General features: G+C 49.0%; 14 non-coding genes and 3 pseudogenes across 14 annotated transcripts; 9 read left to right on the forward strand and 8 right to left on the reverse strand.

The window, feature by feature from the left end:
- Window positions 1–237: 237 nt before the first annotated feature.
- LOC134951065 (U1 spliceosomal RNA) lies at window positions 238–401 on the forward strand. The gene has a single exon (XR_010183874.1). It is a non-coding gene; the product is annotated as a U1 spliceosomal RNA (small nuclear RNA).
- A 152-nt stretch (window positions 402–553) lies between these two features.
- Window positions 554–716, forward strand: LOC134953025 (U1 spliceosomal RNA). Its single transcript, XR_010185371.1, has one exon. It is a non-coding gene; the product is annotated as a U1 spliceosomal RNA (small nuclear RNA).
- A 671-nt stretch (window positions 717–1,387) lies between these two features.
- On the forward strand, window positions 1,388–1,551 carry LOC134951272 (U1 spliceosomal RNA). Its single transcript, XR_010184043.1, has one exon. It is a non-coding gene; the product is annotated as a U1 spliceosomal RNA (small nuclear RNA).
- Window positions 1,552–1,703: 152 nt separating this feature from the next.
- On the forward strand, window positions 1,704–1,866 carry LOC134953584 (U1 spliceosomal RNA). The gene has a single exon (XR_010185658.1). It is a non-coding gene; the product is annotated as a U1 spliceosomal RNA (small nuclear RNA).
- A 670-nt stretch (window positions 1,867–2,536) lies between these two features.
- On the forward strand, window positions 2,537–2,700 carry LOC134951697 (U1 spliceosomal RNA). Its single transcript, XR_010184389.1, has one exon. It is a non-coding gene; the product is annotated as a U1 spliceosomal RNA (small nuclear RNA).
- A 152-nt stretch (window positions 2,701–2,852) lies between these two features.
- LOC134953270 (U1 spliceosomal RNA) lies at window positions 2,853–2,994 on the forward strand (annotated as a pseudogene).
- A 695-nt stretch (window positions 2,995–3,689) lies between these two features.
- On the forward strand, window positions 3,690–3,853 carry LOC134951660 (U1 spliceosomal RNA). The gene has a single exon (XR_010184359.1). It is a non-coding gene; the product is annotated as a U1 spliceosomal RNA (small nuclear RNA).
- Window positions 3,854–4,005: 152 nt separating this feature from the next.
- On the forward strand, window positions 4,006–4,168 carry LOC134952034 (U1 spliceosomal RNA). Its single transcript, XR_010184656.1, has one exon. It is a non-coding gene; the product is annotated as a U1 spliceosomal RNA (small nuclear RNA).
- A 670-nt stretch (window positions 4,169–4,838) lies between these two features.
- Window positions 4,839–5,002, forward strand: LOC134950740 (U1 spliceosomal RNA). The gene has a single exon (XR_010183606.1). It is a non-coding gene; the product is annotated as a U1 spliceosomal RNA (small nuclear RNA).
- A 2,075-nt stretch (window positions 5,003–7,077) lies between these two features.
- Window positions 7,078–7,240, reverse strand: LOC134952035 (U1 spliceosomal RNA). Its single transcript, XR_010184657.1, has one exon. It is a non-coding gene; the product is annotated as a U1 spliceosomal RNA (small nuclear RNA).
- A 152-nt stretch (window positions 7,241–7,392) lies between these two features.
- On the reverse strand, window positions 7,393–7,556 carry LOC134951336 (U1 spliceosomal RNA). The gene has a single exon (XR_010184095.1). It is a non-coding gene; the product is annotated as a U1 spliceosomal RNA (small nuclear RNA).
- Window positions 7,557–8,251: 695 nt separating this feature from the next.
- On the reverse strand, window positions 8,252–8,393 carry LOC134953313 (U1 spliceosomal RNA; annotated as a pseudogene).
- Window positions 8,394–8,545: 152 nt separating this feature from the next.
- LOC134950864 (U1 spliceosomal RNA) lies at window positions 8,546–8,709 on the reverse strand. The gene has a single exon (XR_010183708.1). It is a non-coding gene; the product is annotated as a U1 spliceosomal RNA (small nuclear RNA).
- Window positions 8,710–9,380: 671 nt separating this feature from the next.
- On the reverse strand, window positions 9,381–9,543 carry LOC134952474 (U1 spliceosomal RNA). Its single transcript, XR_010184987.1, has one exon. It is a non-coding gene; the product is annotated as a U1 spliceosomal RNA (small nuclear RNA).
- Window positions 9,544–9,695: 152 nt separating this feature from the next.
- LOC134952127 (U1 spliceosomal RNA) lies at window positions 9,696–9,916 on the reverse strand (annotated as a pseudogene).
- Window positions 9,917–10,068: 152 nt separating this feature from the next.
- Window positions 10,069–10,232, reverse strand: LOC134950635 (U1 spliceosomal RNA). The gene has a single exon (XR_010183520.1). It is a non-coding gene; the product is annotated as a U1 spliceosomal RNA (small nuclear RNA).
- A 661-nt stretch (window positions 10,233–10,893) lies between these two features.
- On the reverse strand, window positions 10,894–11,056 carry LOC134953523 (U1 spliceosomal RNA). The gene has a single exon (XR_010185614.1). It is a non-coding gene; the product is annotated as a U1 spliceosomal RNA (small nuclear RNA).
- Window positions 11,057–15,730: the final 4,674 nt, after the last annotated feature.

The raw sequence follows: 15,730 nt of genomic DNA on the forward strand, positions 1-15,730 counted from the left end.
CCATCTGCTGCAGGCCTTCCCCCAGGAATGCTTGCACTAGTTGTTGCATTTGGTTTGTTGTTTGGGGGTGCTTCAGTATTAGGCAGCCTTCTGCCCTACCATGTTCATCTGAAAATATGTGTTCTCCCTGCAGTTGTTGTCCCCAGATGAGAGTTCCCTTGTGCTGCCTCAGTTGAATCTCCTTTACATGACAGAGATGTGCCTGAGCAGCGGCCCTCCCCAGCCCTATCCCAAGTCATACTTATTTTGCATAGGAGATACCATGGTCATGAAGATTGTTCTCCCAGGGTGAGGTTCATTCATTGCATTCTGGGTATGCTGACCCCTGTGATTTCCACAAATGTGGGGAACTCGACTGCATTATTTGTGGTAGTGGGGGACTGTGTTTGTTCTTTCCTCTGGTCAGCTCTGGTAAAAGTCAGATTTCTTTGTCTCAGATCTTCCTCTAGCCTTGTTCTTCTATCGAGAGTTTCCTTGTGCTGCCTCAGTTGGATCTACTTCACTTGACAGGGGGGTGCCCGAGCAGCGACCCTCCCCAGCTCTAGCCCAACTCCTACTTACCTGCCAGGTGAGATACTATGATCATGAAGGTGCTTCTCCCAGGGCAAGGCTCACCCATTGCACTCTGGGTGTGCTACTCCTGCGGTTTCCCCAAATGTTGGACACTTGACTGCATAATTTGTGTTTCACCTGGTCGGCTCTCGTATAATTCAGATCTCTTTGTCTCAGGTCACTCTCCAGCCTAATTTGCAGTCTGTTTCCACTTCTCTTTTCTTGAGTTGCTCCCTTCTATGCCCTTGCGCACTATCCTGACTTCTCCCGTCTGCTTACTTTGTGCCTTCCAACGCACAATGCAAACTACAGGTAGTGCTGCAGGGCCCACACCCTTTTACTTGCCTTACAGAGCAGCTCTGGAGCTGTTACAGTGCCCAGCTGCTGCAAGAAATCAGCTTAAATGCTTCAGGGGCTGAGGCATAGCCATCATGAGCCCCACACCGAAGGAGGGTGGAGGTGTTTAATGCGAACTAGGGGTCATCCAAGCACCGCAAAAGGCCGCCATGCCCTGCATGCCAATTTTCTCTTTTCATATGCAGACGAGGGTTGAAGCCAACTTTGACCCACTGCTTGGATGACATCACCATATGCAAATCCATCTGCTGCAGGCCTTCCCCCAGGAATGCTTGCACTAGTTGTTGCATTTGGTTTGTTGTTTGGGGGTGCTTTAGTATTAGGCAGCCTTCTGCCCTCCCATGTTCATCTGAAAATATGTGTACCTCCTGCAGTTGTTGTCCCCAGATGAGAGTTCCCTTGTGCTGCCTCAGTTGAATCTCCTTTACTTGACAGAGATGTGCCTGAGCAGCGGCCCTCCCCAGCCCTATCCCAAATCATACTTATTTTGCATAGGAGATACCATGGTCATGAAGATTGTTCTCCCAGGGTGAGGTTCATTCATTGCATTCTGGGTATGCTGACCCCTGTTATTTCCCCAAATGTGGTAAACTTGACAGCATTATTTGTGGTAGTGGGGGACTGTGTTTGTGCTTTCCTCTGGTCAGCTCTGGTAAAAGTCAGATTTCTTTGTCTCAGATCTTCCTCTAGCCTTGTTCTTCTTTCGAGAGTTCCCTTGTGCTGCCTCAGTTGGATCTCCTTCACTTGACAGGGGGGTGCCCGAGCAGCGACCCTCCCCAGCTCTAGCCCAACTCCTTCTTACCTGCTAGGTAAGATACTATGATCATGAAGGTGCTTCTCCCAGGGCAAGGCTCACCAATTGCACTCTGGGTGTGCTGCTCCTGCGATTTCCCCAAATGTGGGAAACTTGACTGCATAATTTGTGTTTCCCCTGGTCGGCTCTCGTATAATTCAGATCTCTTTGTCTCATGTCTCTCTCCAGCCTAGTTTGCTGTCTGTTTACACTTCTTTTTTCTTGAGCCGCTCCCTTCTATGCCCTTGCGCACTATCCTGACTTCTCCCGTCTGCTTAATTTGTGCCTTCCAACGCACAATGCGAACTACAGGTAGTGCTGCAGGGCCCACGCCCTTTTACTTGCCTTACAGAGCAGCTCTGGAGCTGTTACAGTGCCTAGCTGCTGCAAGAAATCAGCTTGAATGCTTCAGGGGCTGGGGCATAGCCAACATGAGCCCCACACCGAAGGAGGGTGGAGGTGTTTAATGCGAACTAGGGGTCATCCAATTGCCGCAAAAGGCCGCCATGCCCTGCACGCCCCTTTTCTCTTTTCATATGCAGACGAGGGTTGAAGCCAACTTTGACCCACTGCTTGGATGACATCACCATATGCAAATCCATCTGCTGCAGCCTTCCCCCAGGAATGCTTGCACTAGTTGTTGCATTTGGTTTGTTGTTTGGGGGTGCTTCAGTATTAGGCAGCCTTCTGCCCTCCCATATTCATCTGAAAATATGTGTTCTCCCTGCAGTTGTTGTCCCCAGATGAGAGTTCCCTTGTGCTGCCTCAGTTGAATCTCCTTTACTTGACAGAGATGTGCCTGAGCAGCGGCCCTCCCCAGCCCTATCCCAAATCATACTTATTTTGCATAGGCGATATCATGGTCATGAAGATTGTTCTCTCAGGGTGAGGTTCATTCATTGCATTCTGGGTATGCTGACCCCTGTGATTTCCCTAAATGTGGGAAACTCGACTGCATTATTTGTGGTAGTGGGGGACTGTGTTTGTTCTTTCCTCTGGTCAGCTCTGGTAAAAGTCAGATTTCTTTGTTTCAGATTTTCCTCTAGCCTTGTTCTTCTTTCGAGAGTTCCCTTGTGCTGCCTCAGTTGGATCTCCTTCACTTGACAGGGGGGTGCCCGAGCAGCGACCCTCCCCAGCTCTAGCCCAACTCCTACTTACCTGCCAGGTGAGATACTATGATCATGAAGTTGCTTCTCCCTGGGCAAGGATCACCCATTGCACTCTGGGTGTGCTGCCCCTGTGATTTCCCCAAATGTGGGAAACTTGACTGTGTAATTTGTGTTTCCCCTGGTCGGCTCTCATATAATTCAAATCTCTTTGTCTCAGGTCTCTCTCCAGCCTAGTTTGCTGTCTGTTTCCACTTCTTTTTTCTTGAGCCCCTCCCTTCTATACCCTTGTGCACTATCCTGACTTCTCCTCCCGTCTGCTTACTTTGTGCCTTACAATGCACAATGCAAACTACAGGTAGTGCTGCAGGGCCCACACCCTTTTACTTGCCTTACAGAGCAGCTCTGGAGCTGTTACAGTGCCCAGCTGCTGCAAGAAATCAGCTTGAATGCTTCAGGGGCTGGGGCATGGCCAACATGAGCCCCACACAGAAGGAGGGTGGAGGTATTTAATGCGAACTAGGGGTCATCCAAGCGCTGCAAAAGGCCGCCATGCCCTGCATACCCCTTTTCTCTTTTCATATGCAGATGAGGGTTCCAGCCAACTTTGGCCCACTGCTTGGATGACATCACCGTATGCAAATCCGTCTTCTGCAGACCTTCCCCCAGGAATGCTTGTACTAGTTGTTGCATTTGGTTTGTTGTTTGGGGGTGCTTCAGTATTAGGCAGCCTTCTGCCCTCCCATGTTCATCTGAAAATATGTGTTCTCCCTGCAGTTGTTGTCCCCAGATGAGAGTTCCCTTGTGCTGCCTCAGTTGAATCTCCTTTACTTGACAGAGATGTGCCTGAGCAGCGGCCCTCCCCAGCCCTATCCCAAATCATACTTATTTTGCATAGGAGATACTATGGTCATGAAGATTGTTCTCCCAGGGTGAGGTTCATTCATTGCATTCTGGGTATGCTGACCCCTGTGATTTCTCCAAATGTGGGAAACTTGACTGCATTATTTGTGGTAGTGAGTGACTGTGTTTGTGCTTTCCTCTGGTCAGCTCTGGTAAAAGTCAGATTTCTTTGTCTCAGATCTTCCTCTAGCCTTGTTCTTCTTTCGAGAGTTTCCTTGTGCTGCCTCAGTTGGATCTCCTTCACTTGACAGGGGGGTGCCCGAGCAGCGACCCTCCCCAGCTCTAGCCCAACTCCTACTTACCTGCCAGGTGAGATACTATGATCATGAAGGTGCTTCTCCCAGGGCAAGGCTCACCCATTGCACTCTGGGTGTGCTGCTCCTGCGATTTCCCCAAATGTGGGAAACTTGACTGCATAATTTGTGTTTCCCCTGGTCGGCTCTCGTATAATTCAGATCTCTTTGTCTCAGGTCTCTCTCCAGCCTAGTTTGCTGTCTGTTTCCACTTCTCTTTTCTTGAGCCGCTCCCTTCTATGCCCTTGCGCACTATCCTGTCTTCTCCCGTCTGCTTACTTTTTGCCTTCCAACGCACAATGCGAACTACAGGTAGTGCTGCAGGTCCCACACCCTTTTATTTGCCTTACAGAGCAGCTCTGGAGCTGTTACAGTGCCAACTGCTGCAAGAAATCAGCTTGAATGCTTCAGGGGCTGGGGCATAGCCAACATGAGCCCCACACCGAAGGAGGGTGGAGGTGTTTAATGCGAGCTAGAGGTCATCCAAGCGCAGCAAAAGGCTGCCATGCCCTGCACGCCCCTTTTCTCTTTTCATATGCAGACGAGGGTTGAAGCCAACTTTGACCCACTGCTTGGATGACATCACCATATGCAAATCCATCTGCTGCAGGCCTTCCCCCAGGAATGCTTGCACTAGTTGTTGCATTTTGTTTGTTGTTTGGGGGTGCTTCAGTATTAGGTAGCCTTCTGCCCTCCCATGTTCATCTGAAAATATGTGTTCTCCCTGCAGTTGTTGTCCCCAGATGAGAGTTCCCTTGTGCTGCCTCAGTTGAATCTCCTTTACTTGACAGAGATGTGCCTGAGCAGCGGCCCTCCCCAGCCCTATCCCAAATCATACTTATTTTGCATAGGAGATACCATGGTCATGAAGATTGTTCTCCCAGGGTGAGGTTCATTCATTGCATTCTGGGTATGCTGACCCCTGTGATTTCCACAAATGTGGGAAACTCGACTGCATTATTTGTGGTAGTGGGGGACTGTGTTTGTGCTTTCCTCTGGTCAGCTCTGGTAAAAGTCAGATTTCTTTGTCTCAGATTTTCCTCTAGCCTTGTTCTTCTTTCGAGAGTTCCCTTGTGCTGCCTCAGTTGGATCTCCTTCACTTGACAGGGGGCTGCCCGAGCAGCGACCCTCCCCAGCTCTAGCACATGTAAGTTTGTTTTTATTTTACTACATTGTGGTTTGTGGCTCTATACCATGTAATGCATGTCTTTTAACAGTAGTCAAGTCTTCCAATGTGCTTGTTAGTGAAACCCAATACATAGCTTTATTTTATTTTGTTTCTTCAAATATTGAATGCATATGTCTTATAACTTTTTTTTTCAATATATAAACATTTTTATTATAAGATTTTCAATGACACAAGTACATCCAAGTTGCAGATTATGGGTTGTGAAGGACAAATCAACCATATAAACAATTTAAGCAATTTAAATTGCATGCAGGTAGTAGAATATCAAACTCCTTGGATGAGAGTTGGTCGTAATAAACTAGGATAGAAAAGAATAAAGTAGAAAATAAGATTTTAAACCTACCGGTAAATCTTTTTCTCGTAGTCCGTAGAGGGTGCTGGGGACTCCGTAAGGACCATGGGGATAGACGGGCTCCGCAGGAGACATGGGCACTTTAAGAAAGACTTTAGTTCTGGGTGTGCACTGGCTCCTCCCTCTATGCGCCTCTATGCCACAGTTAGAGAAACTGTGCCCAGAGGAGACTGACAGTATGAGGAAAGGATTTTGTTAATCCAGGGCAAGATTCATACCAGCCACACCAATCACACCGTATAACTTGTGATAAACTACCCAGTTATGAGTACGAAAAAACAACATACTGTAGCATCAGTGCAGGACCAATGCAACTATAACATAACCCTTATTGAAGCAATAACTATATACAAGTATTGCAGAAGTAGTCCGCACTTGGGACGGGCGCCCAGCATCCTCTACGGACTACGAGAAAAAGATTTACCGGTAGGTTTAAAATCTTATTTTCTCTAACGTCCTAGAGGATGCTGGGGACTCCGTAAGGACCATGGGGATTATACCAAAGCTCCAAAACGGGCGGGAGAGTGCGGATGACTCTGCAGCACCGATTGAGCAAACATGAGTTCCTCCTCAGCCAGGGTATCAAACTTATAGTATTTTGAAAAGGTGTTTGAACCTGACCAAGTAGCAGCTCGACACAGCTGTAGTGCCGAGACCCCTCGGGCAGCCGCCCAAGAAGAGCCCACTTTCCTCGTGGAATGGGCCTAGACCGATTTCGGTAACTGCAATCCAGCCATAGAATGCGCTTGCTGAATCGTGTTACAAATCCAGCGAGCAATAGCCTGCTTTGAAGCAGGGGCACCAATCTTGTTGGTTGCATACAGGACAAACAGCGCTTCAGTTTTCCTGACTCTAGCCGTCCTGGCCACGTAAATTTTCAAAGCCCTGACCACATCAAGTAACTCGGAATCCTCCAAGTCACGCGTAGCCAAAGGCACCACAATAGATTGGTTCATATGAAAAGATGAGACCACTTTTGGTAGGAATTGAGGATGGGTCCGCAATTCCGCTCTATCCACATGGAACACCAAATATGGGCTTTTATGTGACAAAGCCGCTAATTCCGACACTCGCCTAGCCGAAGCCAAGGCTAATAACATGACCACCTTCCACGTGAGATATGTTAACTCCACCGTTTTAAGGCTGCTAAAAACTGCTAGCGAGCAATCAACTCAGAATGACCCCCATAGTGTATTGCAAGAAAATATCTGTAAATCCAATGGTACCGTAAGTGCGGTATATACTCGCACTTCTTTGCGGGGCGAGAACATCTCCCCTAAGTGAAGTCAGCCCTATGAATAGAGTTTGTGTGATCCCTGTGCAGCAGTCACAGAAAGGGTTCATCTCTGCAGTTTGTCACTCAAATTACATTGTTGCATTTTTTCTAGAAGTGGATCTGAGAGCTGTTACCCGCAGACCAGCTACAATAATTATCCTGGGATAGTGCGCAAGGGCATAGAAGGGAGCGGCTCAAGAAAAGAGAAGTGGAAACAGACAGCAAACTAGGCTGGAGAGAGACCTGAGACAAAGAGATCTGAATTATACGAGAGCCGACCAGGGGAAACACAAATTATGCAGTCAAGTTTCCCACATTTGGGGAAATCGCAGGAGCAGCACACCCAGAGTGCAATGGGTGAGCCTTGCCCTGGGAGAAGCACCTTCATGATCATAGTATCTCACCTGGCAGGTAAGTAGGAGTTGGGCTAGAGCTGGGGAGGGTCGCTGCTCGGGCACCCCCCTGTCAAGTGAAGGAGATCCAACTGAGGCAGCACAAGGAAACTCTCGAAAGAAGAACAAGGCTAGAGGAAGATCTGAGACAAAGAAATCTGACTTTTACCAGAGCTGACCAGAGGAAAGCACAAACACAGTCACTCACTACCACAAATAATGCAGTCAAGTTTCCCACGTTTGGGGAAATCACAGGGGTCAGCATACCCAGAATGCAATGAATGAACCTCACCCTGGGAGAACAATCTTCATGACCATGGTATCTCCTATGCAAAATAAGTATGATTTGGGATAGGGCTGGGGAGGGCCGCTGCTCAGGCACATCTCTGTCAAGTAAAGGAGATTCAACTGAGGCAGCACAAGGGAACTCTCATCTGGGGACAACAACTGCAGGGAGAACACATATTTTCAGATGAACATGGGAGGGCAGAAGGCTGCCTAATACTGAAGCACCCCCAAACAACAAACCAAATGCAACAACTAGTACAAGCATTCCTGGGGGAAGGTCTGCAGAAGACGGATTTGCATACGGTGATGTCATCCAAGCAGTGGGCCAAAGTTGGCTGGAACCCTCATCTGCATATGAAAAGAGAAAAGGGGTATGCAGGGCATGGCGGCCTTTTGCAGCGCTTGGATGACCCCTAGTTCGCATTAAATACCTCCACCCTCCTTCTGTGTGGGGCTCATGTTGGCCATGCCCCAGCCCCTGAAGCATTCAAGCTGATTTCTTGCAGCAGCTGGGCACTGTAACAGCTCCAGAGCTGCTCTGTAAGGCAAGTAAAAGGGTGTGGGCCCTGCAGCACTACCTGTAGTTTGCATTGTGCATTGTAAGGCACAAAGTAAGCAGACGGGAGGAGAAGTCAGGATAGTGCACAAGGGTATAGAAGGGAGGGGCTCAAGAAAAAAGAAGTGGAAACAGACAGCAAACTAGGCTGGAGAGAGACCTGAGACAAAGAGATCTGAATTATATGAGAGCCGACCAGGGGAAACACAAATTACGCAGTCAAGTTTCCCACATTTGGGGAAATCACAGGGGCAGCACACCCAGAGTGCAATGGGTGATCCTTGCCCAGGGAGAAGCAACTTCATGATCATAGTATCTCACCTGGCAGGTAAGTAGGAGTTGGGCTAGAGCTGGGGAGGGTCGCTGCTCGGGCAGCCCCCTGTCAAGTGAAGGAGATCCAACTGAGGCAGCACAAGGGAACTCTCGAAAGAAGAACAAGGTTAGAGGAAAATCTGAGACAAAGAAATCTGACTTTTACCAGAGCTGACCAGAGGAAAGCACAAACACAGTCCCCCACTATCACAAATAATGCAGTCGAGTTTCCCACATTTGTGGAAATCACAGGGGTCAGCATACCCAGAATGCAATGAATGAACCTCACCCTGGGAGAACAATCTTCATGACCATGGTATCTCCTATGCAAAATAAGTATGATTTGGGATAGGGCTGGGGAGGGCCGCTGCTCAGGCACATCTCTGTCAAGTAAAGGAGATTCAACTGAGGCAGCACAAGGGAACTCTCATCTGGGGACAACAACTGCAGGGAGAACACATATTTTCAGATGAACATGGGAGGGCAGAAGGCTACCTAATACTGAAGCACCCCAAAACAACAAATAAAATGCAACAACTAGTGCAGGCATTCCTGGGGGAAGGCCTGCAGCAGATGGATTTGCATATGGTGATGTCATCCAAGCAGTGGGTCAAAGTTGGCTTCAACCCTCGTCTGCATATGAAAAGAGAAAAGGGGCGTGCAGGGCATGGCAGCCTTTTGCGGCGCTTGGATGACCCCTAGCTCGCATTAAACACCTCCACCCTCCTTCAGTGTGGGGCTCATGTTGGCTATGCCCCAGCCCCTGAAGCATTCAAGCTGATTTCTTGCAGCAGCTGGGCACTGTAACAGCTCCAGAGCTGCTCTGTAAGGCAAATAAAAGGGTGTGGGACCTGCAGCACTACCTGTAGTTCGCATTGTGCGTTGGAAGGCAAAAAGTAAGCAGACGGGAGAAGTCAGGATAGTGCGCAAGGGCATAGAAGGGAGCGGCTCAAGAAAAGAGAAGTGGAAACAGACAGCAAACTAGGCTGGAGAGAGACCTGAGACAAAGAGATCTGAATTATACGAGAGCCGACCAGGGGAAACACAAATTATGCAGTCAAGTTTCCCACATTTGGGGAAATCGCAGGAGCAGCACACCCAGAGTGCAATGGGTGAGCCTTGCCCTGGGAGAAGCACCTTCATGATCATAGTATCTTACCTGGCAGGTAAGTAGGAGTTGGGCTAGAGCTGGGGAGGGTCGCTGCTCGGGCACCCCCCTGTCAAGTGAAGGAGATCCAACTGAGGCAGCACAAGGAAACTCTCGAAAGAAGAACAAGGCTAGAGGAAGATCTGAGACAAAGAAATCTGACTTTTACCAGAGCTGACCAGAGGAAAGCACAAACACAGTCACTCACTACCACAAATAATGCAGTCAAGTTTCCCACATTTGGGGAAATCAGAGCCGACCAGGGGAAACACAAATTATGCAGTCAAGTTTCCCACATTTGGGGAAATCGCAGGAGCAGCACACCCAGAGTGCAATGGGTGAGACTTGCCCTGGGAGAAGCACCTTCATGATCATAGTATCTCACCTGGCAGGTAAGTAGGATTTGGGATAGAGCTGGGGAGGGTCGCTGCTCGGGCACCCCCCTGTCAAGTGAAGTAGATCCAACTGAGGCAGCACAAGGAAACTCTCGATAGAAGAACAAGGCTAGAGGAAGATCTGAGACAAATAAATCTGACTTTTACCAGAGCTGACCAGAGGAAAGAACAAACACAGTCCCCCACTACCACAAATAATGCAGTCGAGTTTCCCACATTTGGGGAAATCATAGGGGTCAGCATACCCAGAATGCAATGAATGAACCTCACCCTGGGAGAACAATCTTCATGACCATGGTATCTCCTATGCAAAATAAGTATGACTTGGGATAGGGCTGGGGAGGGCCGCTGCTCAGGCACATCTCTGTCAAGTAAAGGAGATTCAACTGAGGCAGCACAAGGGAACTCTCATCTGGGGACAACAACTGCAGGGAGAACACATATTTTCAGATGAACATGGGAGGGCAGAAGGCTGCCTAATACTGAAGCACCCCCAAACAACAAACCAAATGCAACAACTAGTGCAAGCATTCCTGGGGGAAGGCCTGCAGCAGATGGATTTGCATATGGTGATGTCATCCAAGCAGTGGGTCAAAGTTGGCTTCAACCCTCGTCTGCATATGAAAAGAGAAAAGGGGCGTGCAGGGCATGGCGGCCTTTTGCGGCGCTTGGATGACCCCTAGTTCGCATTAAACACCTCCACCCTCCTTCGGTGTGGGGCTATGCCCCAGCCCCTGAAGCATTCAAGCTGATTTCTTGCAGCAGCTGGGCACTGTAACAGCTCCAGAGCTGCTCTGTAAGGCAAGTAAAAGGGTGTGGGCCCTGCAGCACTACCTGTAGTTTGCATTGTGCGTTGGAAGGCACAAAGTAAGCAGACGGGAGAAGTCAGGATAGTGCGCAAGGGCATAGAAGGGAGCAACTCAAGAAAAGAGAAGTGGAAACAGACAGCAAACTAGGCTGGAGAGAGACCTGAGACAAAGAGATCTGAATTATACGAGAGCCGACCAGGGGAAACACAAATTATGCAGTCAAGTGTCCAACATTTGGGGAAACCGCAGGAGCAGCACACCCAGAGTGCAATGGGTGAGCCTTGCCCTGGGAGAAGCACCTTCATGATCATAGTATCTCACCTGGCAGGTACAGATGTGTCCACTATTACCTTTCTGAAAAGAGTGCAATGGCAGTAAATTTGGCATGACATGAATTCCTTTTGTTGTTGGGCCATCATGTTGTGCAATGACAATTCATGACAATTCATAGTTTCACCACTGGGTGTCCAGTGCATCACGTAACGTAGCTTTCCACCAACATTGCTGTTAAATAGACACTGTAATCAGGTCGTTCTGATTTATGGCCAGCTTTAGAGTCTAATTGCTAATTGTGTAGGTGTGAAAATCTCAGTATGAGAGGCCTTTGAAGTAGACTCCTTGGTGGGTACAGATTTTATCCTGGCTGGGGGATGTTACTATACAGTATGTTGCTCAGAGCACAGAGGTGAATTAAGTTTAAAGTGAAATTAAATAATAAGTTAAGAAAAACCTTAGTGCTATAGAGTAAAAGAACATATAAGATTTTGCAATGATAAAATATTTCCAAATAAAGGGCCTCATTACGAGTTGATCGCACGAAGCTGCTTTTTGCAGCCCGTATCTCCGCCTATGAGGGTTGTTTCTTCCCCATAGCAAGGCTGCAATCGCTTGTGCAGGCCTGCTATGGTAAAAAATGTTGTGCAGTTTCTAAGTAGGTCTGGACTTAAGCTAGCCATACATCAGACCAACTTTTCTCCAACACTCCAAACTTCCAACCATCCAACTTGTCTGTTCAACTAAAACAGTGCCCCACACATCTCACCAACTTTTTACCAGTGCTCCACACATCTAACCAACTTTTCATCAGACCAACCAACCTTCCAACTTCTGTCCAACTTGAGATGTCACCGAAGTAGGCGGACAGTGCCTTCCTACAGTTCTTCAGTTTTGTTTTGTTTTTTAATTTCAAAACATGCAGAAGTGTCTTTTTTTCAGTGAAACTGGGCTTTTCTTTCACCACCATACATTTATTAGATTTACTTATTTTTATACTGAACTATGGATACCAGCATGGTTGGGCTGCCAAGGCAAATAAATATATATATATATATATATATATATATATATATATATACCAGATGTAGATATTCGGCACTCCCAATGTAGTAAAATGTACAGCTTGCCTGGTGCCCTCCTGAGCTTCAAAAAGCAAACATATCACAAACGATAGGCGGCACTCTAGGACTTTTCAATAATCAAGAACATACGTGACCCTGTTCTGCCAGCTTAACGTTTCGGTTTCGGTCATTTTCAATCCGCCACACTTTGCTGGCGGAATCTAATAAAAAAATTTAAAAACATGTTTTTTTTGGTGTTTTTTTTTTGGGTAATAGCAATGGCATATCTATTTATATTAGAAGGGATTAGGTACTTGGTTTGTCTTTTTTGGAGGCACAAGTATTATTTATATATTTTTAAAAAGATTATTATTATTTTTTTTTGTTCAAATGGAATGGGAAAAACCCGAAAAAAAATTGCGTGGGGTCCCCCCTCCAAAGCATAACCAGCCTCGGGCTCTTCGAGCCGGTCCTGGTTCTAAAAATCCAGGGGAAAAATGGACAGGGGATCCCCCGTATTTTTAAAACCAGCACCGTGCTCTGCGCCTGGTGCTGGTGCAAAAAATACGGGGGACAAAAAGTGTAGGGGTCCCCCGTATTTTTTACACCAGCATCGGGCTCCACTAGCTGGACAGATAATGCCACAGCCGGGGGTCACTTTTATACAGTGCCCTGCGGCCGTGGCATTAAATATCCAACTAGTCACCCCTGGCCGGGGTACCCTGGGGGAGTGGGGACCCCTTCAATCAAGGGGTCCCCCCCCAGCCACCCAAGGGCCAGGGGTGAAGCCCGAGGCTGTCCCCCCCATCCAAAGGCTGCGGATGGGGGGCTGATAGCCTTGAGAAAATTGAAAGAATATTGTTTTTTCCAGCAGTACTACAAGTCCCAGCAAGCCTCCCCGCAAGCTGGTACTTGGAGAACCACAAGTACCAGCATGCGGGAGAAAAACGGGCCCGCTGGTACCTGTAGTTCTAATGGAAAAAAAATACCCAAACAAAAACAGGAGACACACACCGTGACAGTAAAACTTTATTTCACACATGTCGACACACACATACTTACCAATGTTGACACAAAGCAGTCGGTCCTCTTCTCCAAGTAGAATCCACGGGTACCTGAAAATAAAAGATAATTATACTCACCTGATCCAGGGTCCAGATTATAATCCACGTACTTGGCAAAACAACAAACCGAACACCCGGACCAAACGGACTGAAAGGGGTCCCATGCTGTCACAGAAGTGTCTCTTCAGCCAATCAGGAAGCGCCACTCCGTGGCACTCACCTGATTAGCTCTGTGCGCGTCTGAAGTGACAGAAGGCTGGCGCGGGGGGGGGGGGAATTAGCGGTGCGGGAGCCGGTGCGGGCGGAGGTAGGCTGGCGGACGGGTTGGGGGGGTGAATTAGCGGTGCGGGAGCCGGTGCGGGCGGAGGGAGGCTGGCGGGCGCGGGGGGGGGGTGAATTACCGGTGCGGGAGCCGGTGCGGGCTGGAGCTGGCCCTGGTGGTGGCGAGGGGGAAGGGGTGCCGCGATCTTGGGGGGGCAGTGACTGCAGGAGGGGAGCAGAGGTGCTGCGATCGTGGGTGATATGCAGGGGGTGCCGCGATCGTGGGTGATATGCGGGGGGTGCCGCGATCGCGGGTGATATGCGGGGGGTGCCGCGATCGTGGGTGGGGTGCGGGGGTACCGCGATCATGGGTGGGGTGCGGGGGGTGCAGCGATCGCGGTTGAGGTGCGGGGGTGCCGCGATCGCGGGTGGGGTGCGGGGGCTGCCGACACTCCTGCACTGAGGATACCGCCGGCACAACTGCACTGGGGATACTGCCAGCACTCCGCCGGCATCCGTGATTCTGCTGACCGGAAGTTGGACCCGGTCACATGCTCATTGCCAGGGGTTACATGCTCGTTGCCAGGGGTTACATATGCTTGTTGCTATAGGGGTTACATGCTCAGTGCCAGGGGGTTACATGCTCAGTGCCAGGGGGTTACATGCTCATTCCGGGTAGCGCTGGGTAATGGTCTAGTAATACCTCTAGTATATGTTTCCTAGAAGGCAGCTGCCATTTTTAAAGGGCCATCTTCCATGCTGTCTGCATGGAATCTGCAGCTTCCAGTAGTAGGTAGAGCCTAAGCATCTATTGTGCCGGTGCTGCGCCCCCCCCAGGACTCAGACATCCAGGCTGATCAGGCCCTGGGTCTCATGTTTCTTCACCCGCTTGTATGGCAGACAGAGCACTGAGTGACTTATTATCGAGCACAGCTACAGCACTGGACTGATTTATGCAGACAGACGCAGCCCCACTTGTATGGCAGACAGAGCACTCAGTGACTTATTATGGCAGCATAGCCCCAGCACTGGACTGATTTGTGGCAGACAGACACAGCACCCATGTGTATGGCACACAGAGCACCCAGTGACTTATTATGGAGCACAGCCACAGCACTGGACTGATTTATGGCAGACAGATGCAGCCCCCACTTGTATGGCAGACAGAGCACCCAGTGACTTATTATGGCAGCATAGCCCAAGCACTGGACTGATTTGTTACAGCACAGGACAACAGCACCGACAGCAGAACCAGCACCCACCCCACACCACCCTTCCTGCCACCCTCCCACAGACAGACAACAGACATGTCCGTCCTGCTTCCTCTGCAATGCTGGAGTGATAATTGCAGCAAGAAGTGTGGAATAGCATATAGTCCAGATCTCGCGAGAATCCGACAGCGGGATGATGACGTTTTGACTTGTTCCGGGATCTGAGTCTGGAAGGAAAACCCGAGCCGGACTCTGATCCCGGCTCGGATCGGGAAGTTCGGATGGGCTCGGATCTTGTAGATCTGAGCCCGCTCATCCCTACCTACTATAAGTATGAACAGCATTTGATGATGAAAGAGGGAGAGAACGCAGTTATTTTTTTCTCAATTCAGTGTGTAATCCAGAGATTATTATGGGTTCATGAACAAAGCCTAAATTGTCTCAGTTACTGTATTGCTATAACCTATTGCTTCTCTTTAATCCAATGGATATATTATACTTTTCTTTTCTGCTGCTGAATAATGGGGCCTACACACGGGGTATTAGATTGCTCAGATCGCTCAGCACACAGCGCTGCACCAACAATGTGTGCTGAGCGATCTGTCACTGCACGAGTTCTCAATAGAGAAAACACGGGAGATGACTAGATCTTTCACACATGCTTGAACTAACTAGATGGGCGATAGTGAAGCGCGGGGATGCGCATCACTATTGCTATAGTCCACGCACAGAGCAATTTGTGCTGAATTTCTAAGCGATTCACTCAAATCACTTAGAAAAGCAGGCTAAATCGCTACGTGTGTAGGTCCCAGTAGTCAATTTTTCCAGGCACGTCGTATGGGTACAAAGCGGATCGTTGCTGTGCACTGGTTCTAGCGAAGAATCCATTCGCACAGCCGATCGCAAAGAGATTGATAGGAAGAGCGCGATTGTGGGTGTCAACTGACCATTTTCTGGGAGTGTCTGGAAAAACGCAGGCGTGTTGAGGCATTTGCAGGGTGGGTGTCTGATGTCAATTCCGGGCTTGAATAGGCTGAAGGGATCGCTGCGGCTGAGTTAGGTCAGAGCAACTCAGAAACTGCACAAGCTGTTTTTGTACAGGGCGGATGCACACGCGTTCGCACACTTGCAAAGCTA

This window comes from Pseudophryne corroboree, chromosome 8 (genome assembly GCF_028390025.1).
Source record: "Pseudophryne corroboree isolate aPseCor3 chromosome 8, aPseCor3.hap2, whole genome shotgun sequence".
Lineage (NCBI taxonomy): Eukaryota > Metazoa > Chordata > Amphibia > Anura > Myobatrachidae > Pseudophryne > Pseudophryne corroboree.